Source organism: Vitis riparia, chromosome 15 (assembly GCF_004353265.1).
Source record: "Vitis riparia cultivar Riparia Gloire de Montpellier isolate 1030 chromosome 15, EGFV_Vit.rip_1.0, whole genome shotgun sequence".
Taxonomy (NCBI): domain Eukaryota; kingdom Viridiplantae; phylum Streptophyta; class Magnoliopsida; order Vitales; family Vitaceae; genus Vitis; species Vitis riparia.
Genome location: NC_048445.1, coordinates 12,803,246 through 12,818,535, shown reverse-complemented (window position 1 = coordinate 12,818,535; position 15,290 = coordinate 12,803,246). Strand labels below are relative to the sequence as shown.

At 35.2% G+C, this 15,290-nt stretch overlaps 1 protein-coding gene across 1 annotated transcript in view; it reads left to right on the top strand.

Annotated features, from left to right (window-relative positions):
* The window catches only part of LOC117931974 (UMP-CMP kinase 3-like), a 35,596-nt gene that overhangs the window by 7,951 nt on the left and 12,355 nt on the right, over positions 1-15,290 (top strand). The gene's annotated exons all lie outside the window — the stretch shown is intronic.

Below are 15,290 nucleotides of genomic sequence, written 5' to 3'. Positions count from 1 at the left end.
ACGACACGTTGGAAGCCGAACACCGCAAGCTGAAAGCCCACTTCGCAGCGCTGCGGAATCAGCCTTTTGCTACGAAGTGATTTCGCAGCCCTTTTTATGCATCTGCGAAATTTCGCAAACCACGTTTTCACCTGCGAAATGGTCCTTAGTGCTTCCCGATATTTGCGACCGACACTTTGAGATATTTTTCTTTAGATTTTTGTTGTTTAAATCCCCAAACTCTCCTTGTAAGCCACCAATTATAGGATTCCTTAGCTTTTAAGTTAGGAAAAAGGCTAAATATCCATGTAATAACTATTAATGTAATATTCATATAAATAGAGCCCAGGGAGCCTATTCTCAGGGTGATGAACCCTTTGTAAAAGTTGAAAAGAAAGTAAAATACAGAGCTTGAGCTCTACCTTACCTTCTCACTTTGATTGTATTTTTCATTTACTAAGTTATGCACTATATGAGGAAGTTTCCCCAGAGAATGAGTAACTAAACCTTTAGTTCCTTGGAGCTAAGGTTGCCAGGAAAGGTTCCAAGTGTAAGAATTAGTAGCTTTGTGGTTTCAGCTATGAATGAAGAGAAAGTGTGTCCCGTGAATGGTTTTTATCTTTTTAGTTAACTTAAAACGCCTTTAAATCACCTGGGCCAACACTTGGTAAGGCAAGTGATCTCTATCCATGGAGATGCACTAGTTTACCCCTTGCGAGCCTTTGGGAGGTGACTTAAGGGTAGGATTTTCTAGAATTGCCAACACTTGGTAAGCTTTTGGACTCTAAGGAGACATCCATTAGTTATCTCTTGCGAGCTTGAGAAAGGAAGTCCAAGGTTAAAGATCACCTTGAATGGTAAAGGCTAAGTGAGAGGCTCGAGCCATTGCAAGTTGCATCAGTGAGAGAGAATTAGAGCTGAAATCCAATTAAGGGATGCTTTTGTACAGCACCGGTTAGAGAATTGACTTTATGTTAATTCTCTAATGCGAGGAAATGAACCAACTGACCGAAGCTATGTTTTTTGCATGAGGAACCTCCCCTGTGAACCTAAATCTCCAAGGAATGTTTTTCTTCATAAGTAATTTCCATTACTTGTTGTGCCGTTAGTCTAAATCTATACCTTTTCCAACCAAAATTTGTGTTTTATTTCTTAAGTTAACCTTGAAATGAAACAGCACCAATTCACTTTGAATTGGTATCATTTTCAGTTTGAAAACCCTTCCCAATGAACGATCCTAGAGCCACTATGCTATAGTAGCTTTTTCTTTGCTACCCTAGTTCATGGTGTAATAGGTTATAAATTTTGTTGATTACTCCCTCCATCAAGGAGCACCAGCTGGACATGAATCAGTTGATACACCAATTGGGCATGAATCACTGGTCACCCGAATCCATAACTGAATCATACCCACAGATCCAAGATGTATCTCTCGGATGAAGAAGCATGATGGCATCTAAGTGCCGAGAAGTGCAGACTTAGCTGGATGGCTCCCGGGATGCTCCACTGAAGAATCATCATAAAAATAGCGAATAGGTCATTGTCTCGATGCACATCCCGTAAGTGGGGGTGATCACACAGCTCCATGAAGATCTATAACTCTCATCCAAAATGGAAATATACCCCAGTATGGCACCAGATGTACGATAGGTCAGAAATCGAGTGACATGAAATTATCCATCATCAAATGGGCGATCTCCGTAATCCAAACACAATTGAATCAGATCTAAACATCAAAGAGGCGACTCCTAGAAGAAGAAGCATGACGATATCTAAATATCAACCAGATCTCAAACACCTGTCCAAGTAGAGGCTGTTGAAGACGACATCTGATCCCATAGCCTCGGGGTGGTCTTAAGACACGGGACGTAACGTAGGCCAAGGTGATAGGGTGATAAAAACGAAGGAAAACGAGGCTCAAATACCCAATGATCAAAAACTCATGCCCTCATATATGAGAGATGCAACATGTATAGTGAATCCCGTGAGCCATGGACTTAAAGATGCCTAACGTGAATATGATGTCGATGAGGAGACAAATGAAGCAAAATGAACTAATAGTGACATGTGTAATGATGATGCCAATAGAGTATCAAACCCAAGATAGGTTGCTGTAAGAAAAGAATAAGACATGAAGTGAAAATGATGAATCAGAAGCGAAAACAAGGATGATGATGAAACAAATAACACAAAGGGGAGTAGTGATCAACTCAAATCAGACATGGAGTGAACTCACATCAACAATGAACGTAATGATGGAAGGGACAATGACCCAGAGCTCCTAAGAGAAGGTCACTCATCTCGCTCTCAAAATATACAATAAAAATGAATACAAAGCATGGAGGGTCTCGGAAAGCTCACATACGAACTCTCATCAACAAACATACTCAATCAAGTGACCCTCAAACATCAATATACACACTCAATGATAGAAAATAATACACACATGCGGTTTTTTTTTTTCAATTTTTTTTTCATTTTTTTTTCAATTTTTTTCATTTTTTTTTTACATATATACAAATGTACACACCCTGAACATGAACAAGATAAGCCCCAAAGATGATATCAATGATGGATAGACACGCTCTCGAGCGCTAAAGTAATAAAACTCTCTCGGACAAGATGACATTCTCAAACTAAGAATCTCTGAACCAGTGTCTGTGGGATAGATAGTAGTAATGATGTGACTACCCTCCATGTAATGAACTGAGAAGGATCACCACTCAAGGTGGAAAGAATATGAAGCAAAACAAACAGTAGATAGAATAAAGAAGAAGAGATGAAGAACACAACCAATGAGATACGATGGAATGCAATGATGCAGTGATGAGGAAAGATAGTGAGAAAAATGCGCTCCTAGGTCCAAGGCTCATGGAACTCCCAAACAATGAATGCATACACTAAAGGGTCTTTATCCCAGTGTGAAAAATGTGAGCAAGACGATAAGAAAGAAAGACTATAATGCACATGTGAGGCTCAATGGGCTAGCAACGAACTATATATCAAAAGGGAATAACAAAGTATATGGCTAACCGAAATTATGGCCACCCATCCTACGACCATGGTCTCAAACATAATACCTCTTTAGCTTATCCACATTGGTCGATTCCCAGAATTGGTTTTCATCTAAATCCATCAACCATGCAGCACCCTCTGAGGTCAACTCCCTGATGAAATAAGGTCCGCTCCAGCTGGGTCTGAACTTCTCTCTAGGATCTCTAGTCAATCCTCTGATGACCCTTAAGACTAAGTCACCTTTCTATAATAGTCCATCAACAATCTCTGCTATCTTCCCCCACCAGTGGGAGATGAAGGAAGAAATTGACTCATCTGATCTCTGTCTGAAACCCTCAAGCTCTCTTCTCGACACATCTACGACAATACTAAATGAAAATTATCACAGAAACTCCTAAGTTAGGTCATCCCATGTCCTACATCGCAAGGACTCCAAAGATGCGAACCAATGCTAGCCTGCGCCACTCAAAGACAAAGGAAACATGGTGATCATCTGTGACTTGTCTAACCCATGGGTCCTCATCACATTACTATAGAGTCGAAGATGAATACATGGACAACCAACGCCCATGTACCTCTCAATGTCAAGCATCCTGAACTTGGCCGGTAGACTAGCCACTGGTATACTATCAAGATCATCCCAAGCTGATGAACTGTCAGATACCCTCAACTGCCTGATACGCTGCTCAGTAAGATCCATGCATGCATATCCTCAAGGACTATGGTCTATACTATTGCAGGTGAGGCAACCTCAGAATGACCATGTAATAAATAAGGTGGCAATGAATCATAAGGCGTCTCATCTTGAACTACAAGTTGTCTACTCTGCTGACTGTCTATCTCATGTATGAGACTAGCCAAAGCCTCCCGAATAGAAGCCATGACGGTCGTGAACTAATCAACTGTGACAACTCGTTGATCCATGTCTGATCTCTCGGAAAAAATGAACTAAACTCCCCTCTACTCTGACCCAAGATGGTAAATCCACACTAAGAATGAAGAACCAATCCTGAAGATCATGAAGCACGAGATATGGTATGCATAGTGAAAACATGGAAGAAATGTTAGTTTGTACTGGAATGAGCAAAGCATCAAAGTGTAGAAGGGTTATCCGACTGTAACTCAAACCCATACTAATCTTGGTGCACCCTCAATTAGAGACTAAAAGAGGGAATACTGAATCCAAACTATGACCAAAGAGGCTCTGAAGGCCCTTAGATGCATCCACGTGTAGGGAGGGAGTCCTAATCGAAGGATCTACGGCTCAACCTACGAGGTTAAGATGGTTCTAAAATGATAAGGGTGGACTTTAAAAGATCCCTAACAGAAGCGATCATGCCCTCCGACGGTACATAACCCTCTGCACGCCTTCGAAGAGACGGGGCGCTTCCATGCAAGGTGGTCATTACCTCCACACATGCACGACCTCGGCATCCCAAGGGGTTTCCTATGGTGAAACCTCTCAAACTCTCATCGCTCAATAGTCAACTAGAGTGCACAGTGAGAGGTGTGGGTGCATCCGAAAATCTTATGAAGCTAAAGTAGAAAAAAGAAACACACGGATCACACAAATATCCATGAAACCTAGCTCTAGGCTATACAGGTCTTCAAAGATTGGACTCCAATCAGCATTAACATGTCGACCTCCTCCAGAATGCTCCCAAACATTGATATAGCTCGTCGCTAGACCCTACTCTTAACCGCTAGCTCGGTCAAAGAGCAAACAAAGTAACAAGTCTCATATCAAATACGAGATCAAGTGAAACAAGGTCGAGCAAGTCTAGGGAGCTGGAGGTAAGGGGATAGATGTGTGTCCCACACAGACAAGCAATACATGCATCACATAAAAGAATAGCATTCATGCACCAAGCAGTCATGCAAATAACAGGTATATCACTCATGTCTACACACAAGCTAGGCAAGAATATGATAAGCAAGATAGGAATATAATAAGAATGGACAATATGTCGAGATAAATAAGATAATATACAACAAATAGAATCAATCATGCCAAGATGAATGAGATATACAAAAATGAGAATATACATGTCCAGGAAAGCAAGATAATCATACAACAAGAAGAGTCACTATGCTAAAGTAGGTAAGAGAATCAATCGATGTAATCAACATATCAACATCACAAATGAACATAACAGCCAAACATGTATTATAGACAAACATATCAAAGCTCTCAACGTGTAATCAACAACCAATCATACCAAGACACATAGAGAGGGGTATCCATTGATCGACCAATCAAACACCACATTCCCCTCAACTCGAGTTCAAGTTTAACCCTCTAAAAATCCCCAACGGAGTCACCATTTTGTGGACCCCGTATTTTGCTCGATGCGTTCCCACTCGATGGTGAGCTCGATTTTTATTTTGTTTGGTGAAAATTTTATTTTTAGAAAAAGACTTGGAGTCGCCACTTATTTTTGTTTTATTTTTAAAGAAAAAAAAACCCTAAGTGTGACTCCTGAATGAAAAAACGGGTCTGTGAAAAACCGAGTTTGGGTCCAAGGGTCAGGTTACTCATTGGGAAGGTACGGTGGTGAGCCGTAGCACCCCTCTAAGCCCGTATACGTATGGCCTCTACTAAACGAATTGAGGAAATTGTGACAATTAATTAATTAATTATAGATACCACGAAAAATAATCAATATACAAGTCATGGTGAAAATTAATATGCACAAAAACAATGATGAAATCTAATTACAAAAATACACAAAATAAATAATAAGAGGATTATGCAAAATAATTTATTGAATTAAATAAATAAAAGATATTAAAAAAAAAAAAAAGCTTTAAAGAAATTTCAAAGGATTTTATTAAAAATGATTTTGAATTAATGATTTCCATTTATTTACTTATAAAAAAGATTCAATTTATTTTCTCAATTTAAGTTGTATTCAATTTTCAAAAAAGCTATTTACATTTATTGTATCAAAAAAATTTATTACAAAATTTCAATTTTGGGACAAAAATTATTTTTACTTACTTTTACTAGAAAATAATGAATGTTTACAATTTTATTTACAAAAGTATTTAGATTCATTTTCATTTAAAAGAGTGATTTTTATAAATTATTTAAAATGACATAACTTTATTTGCAAAAGAAATTTTAATTAAAAAGAAAAACAAAGATTTAAATTCTCTATTTCTGAAAAACACTTTTAATCCCATTTTAATTAAGGAAAAAGAATTCATTTGAAAAAATATTTTTTAGACAATTTTACTAAAAATTAATTTTTGGAACAACTTTATTTACAAAACAATTTTTGGACAATTTTTATTAAACAAAGAAATTTTTGAACAATGTCATTAAAAACAATTTTTCGAATTCTATTAAAAACAATTTTTTTGGATTTTTCTAAATGCATTTTTTTGAATTTTTATAAATAATAAAAATTTTCTTTTGTTAAAAAGAATATTTTAAAATTAGTATTTTGTTAGAATATATTTACTGAATTCTTCATCTCATTTAAACAAAATTTCTAATTTGTTCGATGTTCAATTCTGTATACACTCAATAAATATATACAAACAAATATTTACAATAACTAATTAAAATAAAACCAAATAAAAGTGGAAAATAAAATATGTACTCAAATAAACTTACAACAAGCTCCACGTGTCATCAATTCGTAAGCCAACAAGATTGCAGAATAGGTCCATGCAAAAACAAAATAGCACAAATGTAAATATCTAGAGATGTATAAAATCCCAAACAAATATTCAAACCCAAATTCTAATTTCAAATTAATCCCATAAATTTTGTCAATTAAAATGAGCGCAAATTACTATAGGTCTTAACCCAAAACATCCAAATTAATAACCAAAAATACAAACACAATCAACCAAACCTAAAATTGGATAAATTAAAATAAATTCTACTAGACCTAAATTTAATATTTTATAATCTAAGCCTAGTTTAATATACACCACAATTGTTCCATGTCCAAATTAAACAATTCAAATTGGTCAAGCCCATATCAAATATTCAAATAATCTAACAAATCTCACCCACATTATGGGCCCCAAAATTCACATCAGTTAACGAGCCCACATAAAAAAAATACATGGTCAAGATAAATAATATCTCAAGCCCAATCCAATAAGCTCAAACAAATGACAACTTAACAATAGGCCTAAGTCCAAATAAACAATATGCAATTGATATAATCCAAATATCCCCAAATTAATCACCAAATACAATATGTCCACAAACCCAAATTAACAAATTTCAAATTAACTCACTAACAATAAATTAAATCAAATTACGTATTAATCTACCAACAACAAATTAACCACAAATTTCATATTAATTCAACAATCCAAATTTCACAAACAGCAATTACTATTAAAATAAAACAAAAATAATAACAATAACAATAACAATAACAATAATAATAATAACAATAACAATGATAATAATAATAATAATAATAATAATAATAGTAATAATAATAATAATAATAATAATAATAATAATAATAATAATAATAATAATAATAATAACGGGAAACAGATGAGATGGGAAGGGGGTCGTCGGCCGGTAGTGGCTCACCGACGGTGACTGGTCGGTGGCCTTACCGGCGACAATGAGGGTGGACGGGTTTTCGAGAAGCAAATAAAATAAGATTAAAATTAAAATTAAATGAGAGAAAAAAATGGGGATGGAGGGACACCGGAAAAGGCGCCGACGGGAGTGGGCGTTGGGGTCATGCTGCTGGAAGGGAGGTGTGGTGGAGTACTGTGAAGGAGGACGAAGATGGAGAAGGAAAGAAAAAAAATCTAGGGGCCAGCATGTGGGAGTTCGAGGGGGAGTCGAGAAAAAGAAAAAATTGGAAGATCCGCGGGTGGGGTGTCGGCCAGTGAGAGTGAATGGAGGGGGGAAAATGGGGGGAAAAGTCTTGGGAATTGGGGGAAAAAGAAAATGGGGGGGGGGCGGGCCAAAAGGAGTTTTTTTGGGGAAGAGAGAGAAGAGTGAGAGGGAAAAAAAGAAAAGGAAATAAAAAAATAAACGGGGAGAAATGAAGTGGTGGCCGGTGGTGAGGACTGTGGGAGGAGAGAGAAGAAAGTGGGTGGGTGAGGGTAGGTGGAGGAGAAAAGGGAAGAGAGAGGAGAGAGGAAAAATAAAAATAATAGTAAAACAAATATAAATAAATAAAATAAAAATATAAAAATATAATATAATATAATAATAACAATAAATAAAATGAATAAATAAAAATAAAAATAAAATAAAAAAGTAATTTACAAAATAATGAAAACTAAAAATTAAAGGGTGAGTGGAAAAAAAAACACATGTAATTGGGATTTAAAATTAGGCTTCAAATTAATGTAAAAATAAAATTGGGACAAATTTTGAGATCTACACATATTTAAAGATTTTTTTTCGATATTAGATTGTGAAGAGAGAAAAATAATGATATCATATTCAATTGTATTTTAAAAAAAAAAAAAAAGTTCTACGTTTTTCTTTTGTTTTTTAAAATAGGTGAAAGTAAATTCTACATGTTCTCTAAAAGTTTTTCTTTATTTAATTTAATTTTTTTAAAATTGGAAACAAAGAATAACGACCATACATTGTTATGAATTTAAAAAAAAAAATTAGTTATCAATTTTTAAAAACAAAAACCTATTTTTAATCACATGATCAAATGGACTCTTTATTTTTTAAGTAGTTTTTAAAATTGTTATTTTTGTTGTAAATGAAAAGAATGAATGACCACATTGATGGCCATTATGAACTCCCATTACTCATCTTAAAGATGAGTAAATGGAGTTCATATTATGAAGCCTATAAAAGGCTTCTTACCCCTCCATGTAAAAGCATCCCGAGAAAGAAAGAAAGCTCTTCCTCTCATTCTCTCTCTCTTTCTCTTTCTTTCACTTTCTCAATTCTCTTCTTTGATTCCTTCTTCCATATTATATATCAAAGTCAGATATATTTTATCTTTACTACTTTGATTTGCATTATATTTGTCTTTGTTTTACAACACGTTATCAGCACGAATTGCTCTGAAGGTAATTCTCGTATCTTAAACTTGAAGTTATTTATATAGAATAAAATTTTACATATTTATATTATTGTTGATTTGTTTTGTTACATATTGTTAAAAGTTATAAACAAATTATTTGATTTTGTTTATAATCAAAGTTATACCAATGCTATCAAGTTATTATAACTGATTTTAATAATATTGTTTTGTCATATATATGAAGTTATTTGACAATGTCGAATATCACAAAACTCGAATTTGTGGCACTTGACATTTCGGGAAAGAACTATCTATCTTAGATCCTTGATGCTAAATTACATCTTGATGCAATGAACCTTGGAGCTACGATCAAACAAGGAAATCAAGCATCCCTGCAGGATCGCGCAAAAGCATTGATTTTCCTTCGCCATCACCTCCATGAAGGTTTAAAAAATGAGTATCTTACGGTAAAGGACCCATTTACTCTATGGAGTAATTTGAAAGAAAGATATGACCACCTAAAAACTGTGATTCTCCCAAAAGCTCGATATGATTGGATGCACCTAAGGTTGCAAGATTTTAAAACTGTTAGTGAATACAACTCTGCACTTTTCAAAATCAGCTCTCAGTTAAAGCTGTGTGGAGAAAAAATCACAGAGGAAGACATGTTAGAGAAAACTTTTACTACGTTTCATGCCTCGAATGTGCTCCTGCAGCAGCAATATCGAGAGCGTAGATTTACAAAATATTCTGAATTAATATCATGTCTTCTTGTTGCTGAACAAAATAATGAGCTTTTGATGAGAAATCACCAGTCTCGTCCAACTGGATCTGAACCATTCCCTGAAGTGAATGCAATATCGTCCCAAACTCGTGGACGTGGACGAGGACGAGGACGTGGTCGTGGTCGTGGAAGAAATCCCCGATACCATGGTTCTAATTCTCAGAAAATGAAAGCCTCATTGCACCACCAGAAGTGGAACAATACTGAGACAATACAAGAAAATGGGAAGCGTATACAAGATAAACCTCCTAAGAACCATGAGAATAATTGTTATAGATGTGGTATGAAGGGGCATTGGTCGCGTACCTGTCGTACGCCCAAACATTTGGTCGACCTTTACCAAGCATCAATAAAAGCTAAAGGAAAAGAGATAGAGATGAACTTTACCGATGGTGATGGATTGGACCTAACCTACTATGACATTGATTTCTTTGGAGGTCCAAATGAAAAAACAGACCATTTGATAAATGATGAAAAAGTTAACATTGATTAATGTTACTTTATATATAAAATAATATATTATTATGTCTTATATTTACATCTGATTTACTTTGTTATTTACATTATGCCCTGTTTTTTTTTTGTTATATCTGAAATCCATGTGTTATTTGGTCTCAAGATGAATGAGGATGATGTATGTCTCACAGACTGTGCTACCACACACACAATTCTTCGAGATAAAAGATATTTCCTCGAATTGACATTAATAAAAGCTAATGTAAGTACCATATCTGGTACTACAAACTTAGTTGAAGGCTCTGGAAGAGCAAACATAACGTTGCCAAATGGAACTAGATTCCATATAAATGACGCGTTATATTCTAGCAAATCCAGAAGAAATTTGCTCAGTTTTAAAGATATCCGCAGAAATGGATATCATATTGAAACTATGAATGAAGATAATGTAGAATATCTTTACATTACTTCCATTATATCTGGCCAGAAGCTTATAATGGAAAAACTCCCGGCTTTCTCCTCTGGGTTGTATCATACAACTATAAAGCCTATTGAATCATATGTTGTCGTGAACCAGAAGTTCAACGACCCAAAAGTTTTTGTCCTTTGGCATGACAGACTAGGTCACCCAGGGTCTTCAATGATGCGTCGAATAATTGAACACTCACATGGGCATCCACTAAAGAACCAGAAGATTCTTTCGCCCAATGAATACTCATGTGCTGCCTGCTCACAAGGTAAATTGATAATCAGACCATCTTTTACTAAAGTCATATCTGAGTCACCAATCTTTTTAGAAAGAATACATGGGGACATATGTGGGCCTATCCATCCACCATGTGGACCATTCCGTTATTTTATGATCTTAATAGATGCTTCTACTAGATGGTCACATGTTTGTCTCCTTTCTACACGTAATGTAGCCTTTGCTAGACTTCTTGCACAAATAATCAGATTACGAGCACAATTTCCAGATTATCCAATTAAGACAATACGTCTTGATAATGCTGGCGAATTTACTTCTCAAACATTCATTGACTATTGCATGTCAGTAGGGATAAATATTGAGCATCCTGTTGCTCATACTCATACCCAGAATGGTTTAGCAGAATCCTTCATCAAACGTCTCCAATTAATAGCTCGACCGTTACTAATGAAAACCAAATTACCTACTTCCGCCTGGGGACATGCTATTATGCATGCTGCAGCTTTAGTCCGTATTCGACCTACAACTTACCATGAATACTCTCCTTCACAACTTGTGCTTGGAAAACAACCAAATATCTCTCACTTACGAATCTTTGGTTGTGCAGTATATGTACCAATTGCACCTACACAACGCACTAAAATGGGTCCCCAACGAAGACTTGGGGTTTATGTAGGTTTTGATTCTCCATCTATCATAAGATATCTTGAACCTTTGACAGGCGATGTTTTTACAGCCCGCTTTGCGGATTGTCATTTTAATGAGAGTGTTTTCCCATCATTAGGGCGAGAAAAGTCGATTCTTGAAGAACGACGAGAAATTAGTTGGAAGACATCTACTATGACCCATCTTGATCCTCGTACAAATCAATGTGAACTAGAAGTTCAAAGGATCATTCATTTGCAAAATCTTGCAAATCAATTACCAGATGCATTCATTGATACCAAGAAAGTGACAAAGTCACATATCCCGGCTGCAAATACTCTAGCACGGATTGATGTCCCTGTAGGACAGTTAACAAATGAATCTAAGATACGCCTGAAGCGTGGTAGACCTGTTGGCTCAAAGGATGTAACTCCTCGGAAGAGAAGAACCCAAGAAAAACTTGGCACTCTAGAAGAGACCATCAAAATGACTGATCAGTTTAAAATTGATAAATCTATAGCCCTAGAAGAGGCACAAATAATGCAGAAAGCCCCCGAAAAGGCACAAATTGAACAAGAAGCCCCCGAAGAGGCACATATTGAACAAGAAACCCCTGAAGATCCACATATTGAACGAGAAGCCCCTGAAGAGGCACAGGTACCTGAAAATTGTGAGATCTCAGTAAGTTATGTACAAACGGGAGAAAAATGGGATCGAAATAATATTGTTATTAACAATATTTTTGCTTTCCAAGTGGCCTCTGATATCATAATAAATGATGAAGATCCCGAATCACAAAATGTGGAAGAATGTCGACATAGAAATGATTGGTCAAAATGGAAAGAAGCTATACAGGCAGAATTAAACTCATTAACAAAACGAGAAGTTTTTGGACCTGTAGTCCAAACACCTGAAGATGTAAAGCCTGTTGGGTACAAATGGGTATTTGTACGAAAGCGCAATGAAAATAATGAGATCATAAGATATAAAGCGCGATTAGTAGCACAAGGTTTCTCGTAGAGACCTAGCATTGACTACGAGGAAACATATTCTCCCGTCATGGACGCAATCACATTTCGTTTCTTAATTAGCTTGGCAGTCTCAGAAGGACTGGATATGCGTCTCATGGATGTTATTACAGCATATTTATACGGATCCATGGATAATGATATATACATGAAAATCCCCGAATGATTTAAATTGCCTGATGCAAATAATACAAAGCCTCGTAGCATGTACTCAATCAAGTTACAACGATCCTTGTATGGATTAAAGCAATCTGGACGCATGTGGTACAATCGCCTTAGCGAATACTTACTAAAAGAAGGGTATGTGAATAACCCTATATGCCCATGCATCTTCATTAAGAAATCAGAAACCGGATTTGCAATTATTGCAGTGTATGTTGATGACTTAAATCTTGTTGGAACTCCTGAAGAGCTCATAAGAACAACAAATTACTTGAAAAAGGAATTTGAGATGAAAGATCTTGGAAAAACAAAATTTTGTCTCGGCCTGCAGATCGAGCATTTTCCAAATGGAGTTTTAGTACATCAATCAACATACATTAAGAAAGTTTTGAAGCGTTTTTATATGGATAAAGCGCATCCTTTAAGTTCTCCAATGGTTGTCCGATCACTTGATGTGAAAAGGGACCCATTTCGTCCTTGCGAAAAGGATGAAGAGTTACTTGGTCCTGAAGTACCATATCTTAGTGCTATTGGTGCACTTATGTATCTTGCCAATTGTACACGTCCAGACATTGCTTTTTCTGTCAATTTATTAGCAAGATACAGTTCCGCTCCAACTCGAAGACATTGGAATGGTATCAAACATATATTGCGTTATCTTCGCGGAACTACTGATATGGGTTTATTTTACTCAAGGGAATCAAAGCAACAATTGCTTGGATATGCAGATGCAGGATATCTTTCAGATCCACATAAAGGCAGGTCACAAACAGGGTATGTGTTTAATTGCAATGGTACTGCTATTTCATGGAGATCTGTTAAACAAACAATGGTAGCCACATCATCAAATCATTCAGAAATACTGGCAATTCATGAAGTAAGTCGTGAATGTATATGGCTAAGATCTATGATCCAGCATATTCGGGAATCATGTGGACTCTCCTCTATCAAAGGTGACCCGACAACATTATTTGAAGATAATGCTGCATGCATTGCACAAATAACAGGGGTTATATTAAAGGAGATAGAACTAAACACATTTCACCAAAATTCTTTTATACACACGAACTCCAGAAGAGTGGTGAAATTGATGTGCAACAAATACGCTCAAGTGATAATCTAGCAGATTTATTCACAAAATCATTGCCAACCTCAACATTCAAGAAGTTAATACACAGGATTGGAATGCGTCAACTCAAGGATATCGACATGAGGGGGAGTGTGCTTGTAAAAGGGTGTTAGTGTACTGTACTCTTTTTTCCTTCATCCAGGTTTTGTCCTATTGGGTTTTACTGGCAAGGTTTTTAACGAGGCAGTCCTAATATACCAAGAAAAGAATATTGTACTCTTTTTCCTTCGCTAGGTTTTTCCTATAGGGTTTTTTACTAGCAAGGTTTTAATGAGGCATATTCTTTTAATATGGTGGTCATCCAAGGGGGAGTGTTGTAAATGAAAAGAATGAATGACCACATTGATGGCCATTATGAACTCCCATTACTCATCTTAAAGATGAGTAAATGGAGTTCATATTATGAAGCCTATAAAAGGCTTCTTACCCCTCCATGTAAAAGCATCCCGAGAAAGAAAGAAAGCTCTTCCTCTCATTCTCTCTCTCTCTCTCTTTCTTTCACTCTCTCAATTCTCTTCTTTGATTCCTTCTTCCATATTATATATCAAAGTAAGATATATTTTATCTTTACTACTTTGATTTGCATTATATTTGTCTTTGTTTTACAACAATTTTCTCAATGTAGGCCTTTTAATTTTAAGATGAAAAATAGGAAATGTATCCCAAAGAACGCTATGTGCTCATTTGAATATGCTTTTATTTTATGTTTTTAAAATAAAAAGAATAATAATTTTTATGTAAAATATAATAACTCATCCAAAAAGTATAGATGTAAAAATTTTATGATATCTTAATTTTTTTTAAAAATAAATTTTAAGAGTCATTGTCTTGTCAAAGTAAGAGTTTGTTCGCCAATGCTTTTAAAAAGCATTTCTAATACAAAAGTGTTTTTGAATAAAAAAAAGAAAAAGAAAAGACAATTAGTAGAATTTAAAAAATACTTTTAAAAAGTTAAAAAATAACTTTTAGTGGTTTTTAGAGAAGCACTTGAGAGGTGATTTTCACTAAAATACTTTTAAAGAAAACATTTTTACTAAAAAATACTTTAAATATAAAACATTGTAATAGTCCGTTTGGTAGTGATTTTGAGAAACGTTTCTAAAGTTTTTAGTATTGAAAATTTTTTATTTTTCAAGTGTTAAAAAAGTTAAAAATGTTTCCTAAAATCATTACTAAACATATTCTTAAAACATACTCTAATATTGTATTTGTCAGTATTTTTACTCAAAGTGTTTTTAGTTAAAACATTTTATCTAAAAGTATTTTTCTAAAAGATATTACAAGTGATTTTTCAGATTTTTAAAAGTATTTCCAAAATTTTGACAAACATTTAAATTTTTAATTATTTTTATAAATACATTTTAAACTAAAAGTACTTCTTAAAATTACTATCAAATGG